This window comes from Nestor notabilis, unplaced genomic scaffold (assembly GCF_000696875.1).
Source record: "Nestor notabilis isolate BGI_N333 unplaced genomic scaffold, ASM69687v1 Scaffold18711, whole genome shotgun sequence".
Lineage (NCBI taxonomy): Eukaryota > Metazoa > Chordata > Aves > Psittaciformes > Psittacidae > Nestor > Nestor notabilis.
Window position 1 is genome coordinate 22,977 of NW_009913563.1, and position 14,308 is coordinate 37,284.

Consider the following 14,308-nt stretch of genomic DNA (forward strand, 5'->3'; position numbering starts at 1 on the left):
CACAAAGCCAAAAGACCCAATTATTCATGATAATCTGAGGAGTGAGTAGGATGATGAGACCATAGAAAACAAGGAGAGGGAAATGAGATAACTAATGGAAAAAAGCAGTGGCAGAATACCAGGAAAAAATAGAAAGTCCAACCATTATTCAAATTTCACATGTAAACTGACAAAAGGGAAAACCCCCCCGAGATCTCTGTGTATGCTTTATTGCCTTATTTCCCTCTCTCCCGCCATACTGAAACCACCTGCCTATCTATTCTAGGACACCTTAGGAGCTTTGCTTTGAATATTAAAATGGAACTTTTTTAACAAAGATTAGGAAGAAATTTAAGAATAGAAAAGGCAAATAATACCAACCATGACAAAAAACATTAAAAAGAAATGTCCTTCTCTTGCAATCATAGAATCATCTAGGTTGGAAAGACCTTTAAGATCATCAATAGTATCTTCAGAGAATTTAATTGCTACTTCATTTTATCTGCAAAGTTTAATGCTCCTCTCTCATCCACTGTAAACCAACAGATATCCCAGGATGGCACCACTCTGAAATGGCAGGCTCTGCCACTCCTGTGCCCAGGTACATGTGGAACAGTTCAGAGGGCTGCTCTGCACTGGGTCACCATTGATGAGGCAATTCGGTGATGCCAGTCTGTCCCCCTGCAGTCCATATGGGTTTCCATACAGCAGGACTAGGATCCCCCAGAGAACCTGCCACCGCCTCAGCCTGGTATGCAGTCCCCACCAAAACCACCAAGCTGTGGAGTTTAGGTAGGCTAATTAATATATTTGTCAATTTAGACTGGGAATGTACAACTCCGCCACATCTAAGGGAGAAAAATGCACTGGAATTCACAGCAAGGATAAGGAAATGTTATCAAGGTAGATAATCACATGCAACTAAACTGACAGACCTCATTTTCACAATATTTATGATATACCAAATAAGTTTCTCTGCAAATTTTAGAAAAGTTGCACAGAGTTAATGGGAAAATCATTATGAAATGAGTGCACATCTACACTTGGATTTTACTCAAATGCTTCTTAGGACAGGAAAACCAGACATCATCACCACCAGTGACTGAATCAGTAGTTTTGCTATTTTCATTATTTTTCTATTTTCAGTAGGAAAACCACTTCTTGAGACAACTTCTGCCAACTGCTGGTAAAAATCAAGAAGATCATCTCTCAAAAGATTTTTGCCTATCCAGAGAGGAGCCTCACCTGCGGGCTGGTCCCGCTGGCAGCAAGCACGGTGGGCTGCCCCTGCTCCCCTTCCAGCGCCCTCCTCCTTAACCCACTGGAAATAGCACCCACGAGGTGACCAAAATGCAGTTATTCCACCATCACCCTCCAAGACTCAGCAGTGGAAGGGTCAATGGCAGGAGATGAGCAGCAGACAGGGAACACAGCCCTCTCCTCCTCACAAATACATCACCATTGCCTTTTGTGTCTTATACCAACCACAAGAAGATGTGGACTTCATAATTATTAGTATTGTGCCATCTAACGCTGGGCTTTTCTTAGTACATATTAGAAGCAAAATATGATGAGTAATCCAGCATGCAAATGAGCAGAGAAAAATGCAAGGCCAAACTATTTAAGAAAAGGAAGATAAAAATGTTGACAGAAAAATATCTTTTTAAATATTATAAAATAAGTTCAAAAAACACAGTCCTTTGTATTCTATTTTACAAGATGTTTAACTTCATAGTCTTGTAGAACCACAATTCCTACATGGTACAGCTCTGTAGTGCCCTAATTGCCATGCCTAATTCCTGAGCACTTCTGTAGAAAATACCATGCTGTCATCAGGCTGTAATTCCCCTGAAATTAATCAATGGTAGGAAAGAGTAGATATTATTCCCAACCCACAACAGATGTTTCTTATCTTTGATCTGGAACAGCAGAGAGCCCTTGTATGCTTTTAAATACACTCAACTACATGACAAACAGCTCCAGAGCACTCAGAGCCACAGAAAAACTGGTCTAATCCTAATGAGTATTAAACATATTCAACAACTTGAAAGATGCTCAGGATGTGCAGAGACTTTCAGAAGTCAGACGTCATGAGATTTAAATTAAGTGACTTTGAATCCACCTACAGACGAGTATTGGGAAGTATCTTTTAGAAGGTTTCAGCAACCAGTCCTACATGGGTGAACTGAATAGTTGATCTTCTCAGGGAGTCAAAACAGGTTCCAAAATCTATTTTCCAGGATGTTAGATAGTAAGTCCCTGGAAGATTTCATTCAAGGCCGTGATAAACTCTTCAGTTTAAATAAGTTTAACTTTTCAGCTGTAAATAAGATGTCAAAATATATTAAGATTCAACCAGCAGAAACTCCTCCCAACCTTCACTGATGTATTTTAGCTATGAAAAATATGCAAAATGTTCACAGGCAGCATAAATCAGATTTGAAAACAATTAACTAGAATTTGCTAAGTTTACACTGCCTGAATTCCCTCTAGAAGACTAACTTAATGTTATGTGGGCATCGTTCAAAATGTACGTGGGCATCATTCAACAGAACACTTCCAGAAGGTTTGGAAAGCAAGAGCTGCCGTGGCTGTACAAGAGAGTGATGTGCAGTTTCACAGAAGCTTCAGTTTCAAAACTTAATACTGTGATGCCGTGTCATGCCACAGCACAGTAACACAGTTAATAACAAATAAGTATGAAAATACATATTGCATCACTGTTTTTTCATAATCATAGAATCATAGAATAGTTAGGGTTGGAAAGGCCCTTAAGATCCTGCCATGGGCAGATGCATTACAGAAGTAAAACCTTCTTTAAAAAAAAACGAATTCAGATTGTTTGTTGTGATACCTTCTATGGATTTAGACTATAAGACCTTTACCAGGCAGCAGAAATGTACTAGTTAAATCATTCCCTGCTATACTATTTGAGTAATGTTGATTACAACAAAAGCACCATATTTTTAGGCCTCCAACAGAATTCTGGATACAATGTATTGCGTAAAATTACTAAGACAAGAACTTCAACAACTGTAAGGCAAGACAGAAACTAGCTAATGAGAAAGATTTTATGTCAAAAGGTGCATTACTGAACAGAAAGCAGGTTACGAGTGAAGCTCCAAGCACTATCCTATTAAATATCTGCAGTAAGGACTGCCATATATGGTAGGAAAACGCCTATAAAATCTGCTGATGACAAATTGTCACACAAGAAGGGTCAAAATCTCTCAGGGAAAAAAGCTACCTTGAAAACTAAGATTCTGGAAATTGGATGAAATGTATAGCCAATTGCTATTGCTGTAAATAAGAGAATAGGACAGAAATACACTAACTGTATATAGTATATATAATTATATTATACTCAAGACAATAAAACAGTCCTAGAAGGCCACTGTATTTGTGTAGGATAGGAATAATGACTCAATAGAGACATCTTGTACAACTCCAGGCAATAACATGAATGCAGACTGTAGCACGCACATTTTGTTTGGAGGGTATTGCTCATTTGTTTTTTAAACAAATGGCACAATAAAAGAGCATTTTAAACTTTTAACAGGACACAGTTGTTGGAGAAAGCAAACGCACACCTCTGCACTCATGTTCTCAGCTTCCATCAGCATGGGAGAAAGGAGATTACAGAAGGTCTAATGAGGGAGGAGAAAAAAAAATGGGTGATCCCTGGGGTGTGGGCAGTGATTGAAATGTGCAATTGCGTTTTAAATGTAATTAGCTCCCTAATTGCATAGCCAAGTTTAATTAATGCAATTACATGAGTAATTAATTACTATTCATTTTAAGAGTTCTGTTTTCAATGTTTTGTTCTCTAATTTTAAGAATTAGACAGATCTCAATATATAATAACTTTGAAAAGTTTCCATCTATATGCATTGAAAAAGCAAGAGAAGAAAGAGCACCTTGTTAAGTCAAGGTTAATTCAACTGCAGTTGGTAACTCTCAAAAAATCAGATGGATTATTTCTAACTTGTAGAGATGAAAAGCTGCAGCTCTCCATCCCCGTTTCTATGCTTTTGGGCTTCAGTCATACCTAGCCTAAGAGCTTCAGAGAGCGCAGGAGATTAGCTTGTGTCAGAAAGGAGCCTTGGGATCACGTTACCTTGTTATGTTATTCACGTCTCCATATACAACGTTGCCTTAGCAACCAACATGGTCCCAAAAATTTGTGATTTTGAATTTTATTCTGCCATTCTTTTCTAATCTACTTTCTTCCCAGGAACGCTCTACAATAAACTTCAGTTGCACCCTGTTAATCTCATGAGTAATTTCATGTAAGGTACTGAATAAAATTCTTTAATTCCCTAAATTAAATGGGTTTTGGGAATAAACTCCAAGCACCTCTCTCATACTTTCATTTTTCATAATGTCATGCTTTCTTTCACCCTACATGATATGGTGTAGATTTGATGCTTCTAAGGCCATCAAGTACAGCTATGGCCAGGAGAGACTGAATAGCACATTTTTCCTTTTTGGCATACTACTGACAATAGCATTGCTTTTGGTTTTAAGCCCACACGCTCATAAATTTTACTGAACTATACAATGAATTGGCTCTCTCATCCTAACTCCAGCACATCCAGACATTTTTGGCACGTTCATTAATCAGAGAGGTTGGTTTTCCTACCTTTCACTACCCTATGGTAGCTGCCAAATCAACTCTGTGGAGGTTTTACTCTTCAGAAAGCATGTTGAAGGAAATGTTGCTTTTAAGATCTTCCCAGTGTTAAACAAAAACTGCTGCAGGAACTTGCATGCATCTTCTAGGAACGAGATACTAAATCTTTCAGCCCTGGTAGTTATCAGATCGTTAAGTACTTCCAGCCTTAGTAGTTATCAGATAGTAAGTACTTCTGGCCTTGGTAATTATGAGATAGTAAGTACTTCCAGCCTTGGTAGTTATCAGATAGTAAGTACTTCTTTTTCTAATCCTAAACAGTATAGTGTGGTTTGGGTTTTTTTAAATCTCATGTTCTCTGGTCTGACAGGTATTACAGTCAGTTAACTAGTCACAGGTCTGCTCTCACTGTGTCGTCTTGGTAAAACCATCCTCTTTCGAAGGAGGCAATGGTCCTGTTGCTACTACTCATAATGTTGGGGAAAAAAATGCCCTCCAAGATAGAAACAGCAAATAACTTTCTAGCAGTGAAAGTTACTCCTAAGAATTGTAAATAAGATTAGCAGAATAGTTCTCTTCCTCACAAGACAGGAAGAAAATGGGACACTTTTCATATCATCTATAACTTACCAGTCGTAGCATTAAGAGTAAGGAGTCCGATGCTTGCACCAATGTCCCTATCATGTTCTGACATGCTAACATAAATGAAAAATAAACACTTGTCACTATTGTTATGGATGTTTTAATTTATCAGACTCCCTACACATTTTAGATCTTTAGATAACTAGAGCTGAGACAATTTGAGGTCAGAAAAATAGACAGAAACTTGGAGTAGGAACCACTATTTTCACATTAAGTCAACTTATCAAAATGAAGCTCAAGAAGTAAGAAGAGAGTGGCCTCTCAAAGCGTATGTTAAAAGCATAACCTGCTTCAAGCACTTTTCTGTAAATATCACCTAGACATGAATTAGAAGTTCCTGAAAGTCTGTTCTAACATAGCAGCTTTTATAGCATATCTGCTGTAATAATAGAGGCACGTAGGTAAGTTACTTAAATACTGTGAATAAATTCTGCTGAGACTCACTTCACATGATGTATTTACCTGTGAACATCTGCTGATTGATGTTTCTTTATCCATGGAAATAAAAGGTGCAGCTCAGGTATTAGATCTGCTGATCTAACGACTTGCTAACAATAAAAGGTAGCAACCATGCTTTACTTTGGCCATCCACCCCTCCCATTCCATACCACATCTGACTACATGCTCTTACCAATTCACTTGCATAGGTTCTGGTATTCATTAGATCTTTCATGAAGCCAATTTACTGTTCAGTGACTCAATGCCACTGAACCCACACAACCCCCCGACAAACACACCACCTCTGCATTTTATATGAAGTTTAACAAAAAACCCCTAACATTTCCCTATCACAATACTTTCTGAAGAATACATCTCTCACAAAGCTCTCCCCCTGCCCTTAACAGCTGTGACTGCAGGGGAGATAGATAAGGCAATGGCAAGTGGGAGACTTCATAAATGACTTGGCATTTTTCTTATATAAGTAGAGAACTTCTACACAGTTCCTACCTATTCTAACACAATCAGAAATCTGTTTTTAAAACATAACAGCATTTCTTGCAATACTAAGAGCATAAGCCATCAATGGACAAAAATTCCACTACTGAGATGTAACATGTACATTGATTTTAGTGTGTACGTAACAGCCTCTGATTGCAATCTAAATTAACAAGTATGAAGAACTAAGAATAAGCCAGAAATGTAAAACGCATGTTCCCTTCTCCATTTCTCTGATGGGACAGGAGAATTCCCAACTGTCACACTGTGCAGGGACTTTTGTCCTCTTGTGCTTTTAAGTGGCTGTGAACAACAGGGAACAACTTTAACAGTACAAGCCAAATGCCAAGGAACTTTACAGCGTAAATATCTTTACAGTCATGAAAAAAACCAAAACTTACTGTTGTGGACTTCAGAGCATGTCCTGCATTTTAGGGAATTATGAGGCATGCGACAGATATAAAGGCAACAGCAAATCCAACTGTACTGGAAATCTAGGAATGTATGAGCTTTAGATACAGTTTAGGCAGAGAGTAATAACTCTGTACCACGGCAGCTTAATTTCTCCTTGTGAACCTGAGAGGAAGACTGCTTTGTGAATTTATACTACTACTGCCAGACAACACAAAAGGAAGGAAAGGCAACTACCTGTTGAGAACCTGCAACTCCTCCAGTCAGATAATGAAGATAACCTCAGTATAAACCAACCTACTCTTCCCAGAGCATAGTGGTAGAGAGAAGAATTTTACAGAACTTATGAAATAACATCTTTCAAATATATATTTGAAACCTTTCATATATTTGATGATTTACCTCTCAGATTTGTGTGATACAAATCTTAAATCCTCACATTTGTTACTGTTTTTGTACGACACAGTCATAACTCAAAACATTTTGTTTGCCACTGAATGCAGCTCAAAAGATGACAATAGAGATAAGCCCCAAGTCACTTGCCTCTGCTTTCATATATGATGAAATACCTCAAATTATCACAGAGAAAATTCTCATGGGCTTTATATCTTTTCTGATACAAAAGCTAAGAGACACTATTACTACATACTAGTAGACCACAGTATAGCAGAAAACTTCCTTCCAGCAATTACATCTTTTCATTATCTGTGACTGCTTTTCACTGACTGATGCTGAGCAACTGCATCTATATTTTCAGAAACAAGTGAAGAATAGATGGCCCAAAGGAAGGAACAAATGCAACTTAAGTAACAAAAATATCCTTCGGATACTCAATGATTAAATTTTCTACCACATAAAAAGGGGAAAACACTCCTCCCTCAAAACCTGTTTTCTTAAAATACGAACTGATGAGCAGAGGGTCCCATACTATCAACTGCTTAAGAAAGTCACAGCACTAAAAGTCATCTGAGTCTATCAGCTAGCACAGCAGAGCAATGACCTGTTATAATTCAATAAAACTTCTGCTTTTAAGAGTTTTCTCCTTTGCCCTATGAAGAATATGATGTAAACTATAAGGAAGTAGTGACTTAACAGTCAGCATGCTGCTCTATGTACTAAAAAAAAATACTAAGTTCTGCCTATCATACTATCATCTACAACAGCAGTAAGCAGGGATCATACATCTTCACAGTCTAAACACGATATTGAACTACTACATCATCAGCAACACAAAACATCTAAAACAAGTTTTATAGGAAGATCAGAAAGTGTTTCCTAATTATTGCATGATGGTGTTTTCCTTCTATACATCTGCGATAAATGGTACAGTGTCTTGCAGCCAGTGCATGGGAAATGAAGGATATCCTTTGCTGGGAGTAAGCCCAGCGTGTTATTTTTCTGTTTGAAAGTGTTTAGATCAAAAGTAGGAAACTCACATTTCTGTTTGTGAAGATAAACAACTTTGTTCCTATGCTTGTAAATACTGTGGATAGGTAATGTATCAATCACCAGACATTCTTTTTATATTGTTTGCACAATATTCTGTGTAAAGGATTAGACTTCTGGATGGAAAACACAGTTCTAAAAGACTGATACAACAAAACTCAGAATTAGTTTAAAGGCCAAAGATGCACTCAAATGTCCTTTTATTAATGGAAAGGTTTTTTTCTTTTAATGCTTGGCAGCCCCCAAAGCACAATTATAATATGCTACTTCATAACAATCCTGCTTTCCACTCATTTCACAGTTCTCAAAATGAGCAAACAAAGGTTAAGACCAAGACTTCCTATTTTACATCACAGCTACTGTATTTTTATTTCACAATATTTTTTTGTAGGGAATGAAACATTTTTCTACACTACATATTGTCTCAGGAGAGGGGAAAAAAATAAATAAATAAAACCAACAAATCTCTTAGCACAATTCAGTTAGTTCAGTTCCATGTCTGCACTGAAGGAGATGAACAACTGTCTTCTAAAAAAATACAGCCTCACCATAGGACCTCCAAGACAACAGCTGAGGCAGCATTAACCCAGAATGACCTAATTCTGCCAATCAGAAAACATCCTAAAATAAATCAAAATTTCACCCTCTAGCCTATTCTGTTCTATTAACGCCAAAATCCCAGCCACAAATCTAAAAAGAACTGCATCATTTGCTTCACAGCTTTCACCATGAAGAAGCCAAAAATCAGTTCAGAAGATCTCACTGTAACTCTAACAGCACCCATAAACCGTTTGAACGACAGCTGACTGTAGAGAACACTGGTCCTAAGGGCATGAAGTACAAGGTGTGGGTAGGTGTTTTTCTCTAATTGCATCCCTCCATATAAAGACCCAAGAGAGAAGAGAAGACAATTAGTAGATCCCAAAATAATTGAAATATGAGAAGGTAAGTCTTAGAATGATAAAATCATTCTGAAAGGCTGTGACCATAGAGGTGTGCGTGGAGTGTGCCACATGTGAGAAACCTCCCACATCTTAAAGTGAAAAATGATTGTCTATAAGGATAGATATCTGATGATCATAAGCCCTTGTGAGAATGCTGTCACCAGACTGACAGAAATTACCAACCAATTTCAGATAAATGCTTTTTCTGTCTGTAAGTGAACTGAACAAAACTCTTTGGTCAATTCAGTCACAAGTAGGTTTAGAGGCAGCTAACCCGGAAGCCTACAGTCGAACCACAGCATGTTCATCCTTAATTTACAATCCAGAAGCGTTCAAAACTAGTACCAAGAAAAAAAGCAAGGGAATGAACTAAGATCTTAAAAACTGCCTTCATTGCTATTTCCTTCAGTGCAAATTCCCTCTATGGATTCATCTTATCAAATATCCAGTGCATTAAGACATATAAGCTAGTATAATTTGGTATCTTAATCTGTTATTATGTTATTTTAGCATTAGCTACCAAGGAAAAACTAGCTTCGAAATTTTTCTATAACTTTTTTTTTCCTAAATCTAAGGAAAATTTTTATTTTCTTTTTAAGAATGAGCATTTTTGAGGCATATTCATAAGAAGATGGTGATAAAGAATAATTAAACCAGGCAAGTAAAGGACCTAAAAGATGGAGAAATGAAATAATCCAAAATGTCATGTAGGAAAGGAAAACAGTACCAGGAATAGCTGGTTTCCAAAAGTCACCCAATTTGAAGAGGACAAAATTCATAAATATTTCTTGCAATAGAGATCCACACATCCAAAGCAGGTATTGTATTAGAAACCAGACCCATTTCAAAGATATTCTTGGAGAAACTGAATCATTGAATAGGCAAGAAATACTTGTCCTTGAAACATTTCCAGTTTATAACTCCAACAACCCTGAACTAGGAGCGTGCTAGGATATCAAATGATTTTCCAAAACCACCTGAAAAGAAGCCAGAGACGCTCCAGGATTTATTTTTTCTTAAAGAGCTTAATATCTTCTCTATACCAAAAGTACATTGCTTCTAGCCTGAACAGGGAGTTTTCTGCCAAGACTGCGGGAAAGTAAAAAAAATCCAGGACACAGAATATTACACTCAATTAATTACTCACTTAATTGCTCTCTTAACAGCCTAATGAATAGAACAAGTTTCAGTTTCAGTATGTATATGTAGCCCAAAGTTTCAAGCCCAATAGAGGAGACGGGACTGATTTGAAATGTCTGTGCTAAGATCAGACATGTTCGTGTAACCAGTAGTAAACACTCAGAATAAATAACCCTTGCTTTCCACCCTGAGCTAACATGTAGGTTGTTTTCTGTACAACCTGCAAAGACAACATTATGTGTCAGGGAAGCTGACAGCCTCAATTAAACTTAAGAGAACCTGGCTCATCTTAGATCCCAGGCCAGTGGACCACCATGTGTCTGTCAGTGGATCTTCTTACTTTCTTCACTTCTTTGGCCAGGACCTGGTTGCACTATTGACTCAACTTATGTTTCTGAGCCAGTAGTCTGAAAAGTATCCCAAGGCACACACAACTTTCATTTCAACCTTCCTGAGCCACACATCAAAGCGATACACCAGGAAGCCAGCTGGCAAGAAGCTGGTTCCAAATGTTTGCATAAACTGCAAGTTAACTATTAAGCTATTGGCAAACATCCCAATTCCAGTCAGAGGCACTTGCCCTCATTAAAGCCCAACAAAATAAAACAACCAAAGTCTCTAAGCTAAGCCACTCAAGATGCTACCTATGTAAAACAAACATTTCATTTTAACGGTCAGATTCAATTTGGCTATACTCACTCTCTGCACTGTGTTTCTGCATAAGGCATCTTGCCATTTAAAAGCAAACCTGCCTGTCCTTCCTAGCAAACCAAAAATCACCTTCTTTTCCCTCTACTAACAGCTTCGCAAAAGAAATAACTGATGGGGGTAGGGGCAGTGTTTATTATTTTTCTTTTTTTAAGAAACACATAGTTCTCTCAGACATTCCGAGTCTTAAATGTCATACTTACCTTGTTGAAAATTCTGCAGGAAAAGCTGATGCATGCCATTTCATCTACAGACAGTATTATGATACCTGCTGTCAACTCTTTTATAATCCTGAAGTTCAAGACAGTCATTTTTTGGTTTTGCAATGGAAATTTAGCTTTGGCATTAACAATGGAGAGAATGGGCACATGTACACAGATAATTCAGTCAGACATGAGCTCAGTCAGACTGTACTCCAAGCTGGCCGGACATGAGCCAGCTCTCGTTCACAAGCCATGTAACTGTGTTAGCACAGCACTGTGCCCACACTAATAAAACCTGCTGAGAAGCAGGGTATATTAGGCTGGGCACAGTCCTACACTGTCTGGCCAACTTCAACCAAGGACAGAGGATGCTGGGTCTGTCTGTACCCATCATGTACATACGCATGCCTACTCTTAGGACTGACTTACGTGCATATCTTCTTCTGAAGATTTAATTTCTTATGTTGTGAATTAGAGGGCTAGTATACATCACCATACAGTTGAGGTTTTAAGTACCTTCCTTGACCATAACCACGATAATTCCTTGTAGCTGTTCCAATGAAGACTTACAAAAAGAGAATGCTTACTAGCACTACAGGGCAATGAGGGGATAGGGCAATTGAATGGATGCTATTTACACAAAAGTACTTCCAGGAGCTCTGAAACATAACTGCCCTTTCTAGTAGTACCATTTCCCCAAGGCATTTATTCTGTTGTGGAATTTAAGAATTGTAACTAAGTTCTTGTCAACATCTCAAAAACAGAGAACACATTATAAGTAGTATTCACATCTATTTCAAAGTAAACAAACAAATAGAGAATTAAGCTATTCATTGGAAGAACAATGACTCCTAGTGATTAGAAAAAGCCAGAAAATGAAATTATGGAAAGAGATCAGGTAATACAACAAATCACTAGTTCTTTGAAGTTCTGCTCCAAAGACACATGCAACTAAACCCATCTTTGCCCATGCAAGGAAATTTACTCAGTGTTCCAAGGATGGAAAAAACCCATATATTAGTAATCTACTGACACAGAAACCCAAGGACAGGTGTTCATCTCTGAGCTCAAATAACTGGCCCGAAAGATCAAGGTATAAAATTGTAACATGAACACGTTAATAACACCAAGTCTTCCTTAATAACAAATGCCCTGGAGCAGCTTAAGGCTGACACAACTTCACCATTTTTTATTTCCTTCATTTAAAAAGGAGATTAAAAAAACAAAAGCAGATTTAGTGAGCTACATACTTGATATTTAGGAAATGCAGTAAGAAACCCTTCAATTATAAAACACTATCTGTCCCAGCCCATTCTCTTTTGCCCATGAAAAGGCAGACAGGGTAAAAAAGCCACTTATGAGACTTCTGTCTCTATTTCAGAGTAATTTCTCAGTATCTTTAACTTTTCTGTTGCCTAAAAGAAGCATCCCGCATTTTGAAATGAACTACAGATTGCTGAATACTTATTGTATTTAAGGTATCTTCAGCAGCCTTCAATCTCAAAGCCATTGATGTGAACTGGGAAAGTTTAGCTTATGCAAAAAGCAAATTTAATCTGGGCAGTAGCCTTAGAATCAAATCGTAAGTTTTCTTATGCCCAATAGTATTTCAAAAATAGAACTCATAGTTGGATTTATGCTTTAACATTCATTGTTTGAGTCCATTTGTATACTCGTGTTACTGTGAATGCAAAACCCATAAAAAGGGAGACTGAGGTACCAATAATCAGAGAACAGAGATAAAGGAGGAAGGTTTAAGGAAAGATCTGTGTTATTTCTCATTAGAATAGCCTGCATGCTGAAAAAATACTAGATAGTATTACTCAGTATTTAGATCTGCAATAATATCTGCTAAGTATAATCTAAGATCTAACATAGATTGTTTTTATTTCTTGGGTAAAATTACTTATCTGACTTCAGGAAGATGAATTCGGTATTCACAGAGGGTTTTATGAGAGTAAGATTTTTGAGAGAGTAAAAAAAAAGGCATTCTTCATTTTGATTTACAGGATGTGGAAGAATACTCGAAAAAATACTGGCTAGAACAAGTTCTAACATTCATTGCTGGTGACAATCAAGACAACGAAATAATTTTTTGGCTAAGCAGCAACACTGGATATGTGCCTGCAATGTACTATGAGTGTAAAGTCCATACATCATGCACACCTGCATAAGAAAAAGAAGTCTCAGTGCACAATTTTCAGAGAGAAGCTGAACCTTACCCTTGGTGACAGAAGGAATGCTTTTTGCATCTGAATTGAGTAACTAGTTCATTCAAGTTTAAAAAACTAAACACACTTTGAAAATATGGAAGTTTATCTTCCTCAAGCCATTAGTTAAAAAGACAGATAAAAGAATGCTACTCTACAAAACCTTACAAAGGACAAGGTGAATAGAAACAAAGTGTCCAGCTTCTAATTACAGCTAAAACTTTGTCTTAAATACAAAATTTATTGTCCCCCCTCCCCTTGTTATCCAAAGCATCGAAGAACTCAAGTCAACATATGCTGGTTAAAGCTGAATTAGAAACATAAATAATTTACATCCAAAGAACAACCTAATATGACACACAAAAGAACTTGTACAGATTTTTACCTTTAAGGGCAAAAGCCTAGTAATGCAAGAAAGTATAACCAGACCATAGAATTGGTTAAAGGGATATACTGTTGTGTTTAGTCATGTACATATAACAGGTATATAGTGCCTATTCCACAAAGAAAGATATAAGCTGATGAATCTCTGTCTTAAAATGTAATCAAGATCATACAGGGAACATAGGGACAACCCAGAAATAAACTAATTAAATTAAATTAAATTGAAAACTTATTATTTGAAGGAAGACTTCTTCACTGATTTAAAAACAAGTTAAAATATGTATTTCAAAATTAACAAATTTTATCGTTTGTCTAGAATGTGAATAAAATGACTCAAGTGTACGTATTTTTAAAGTCTGGTCAGATACTCTGCATGTAACATTCACATATACATCCTACGATTTATCTCCTACCCGGGCACAAATAAAAACCCTAGTGAATGCACTGCAGAGTTGAAAACTAAACAGAATGAAACACACGCGTGATTTTCTGTAACATCCCCTAAACCCAGGCAGCTTGCTCTTAAGTCTCCTAAAACAAACCTGCAGAGATATAACATAGTTAACCTACAGTTAAGCCTTTCAAGTGAAGAATTTCTCAAGAGAAAAGCTGTAATTCAAGTAGGGCATTGAGTAGAAGCTACAAACGAGCTGTACTTGAAGCCACACAATA

The 14,308-nt window shown here is 37.2% G+C and overlaps 1 protein-coding gene across 1 annotated transcript in view; it reads right to left on the minus strand.

Moving 5' to 3' along the window:
• NOL10 (nucleolar protein 10) overlaps nt 1-14,308 on the minus strand; it is a gene marked incomplete at its 5' end in the record, with an annotated part of 50,164 nt that overhangs the window by 16,775 nt on the left and 19,081 nt on the right. The gene's annotated exons all lie outside the window — the stretch shown is intronic.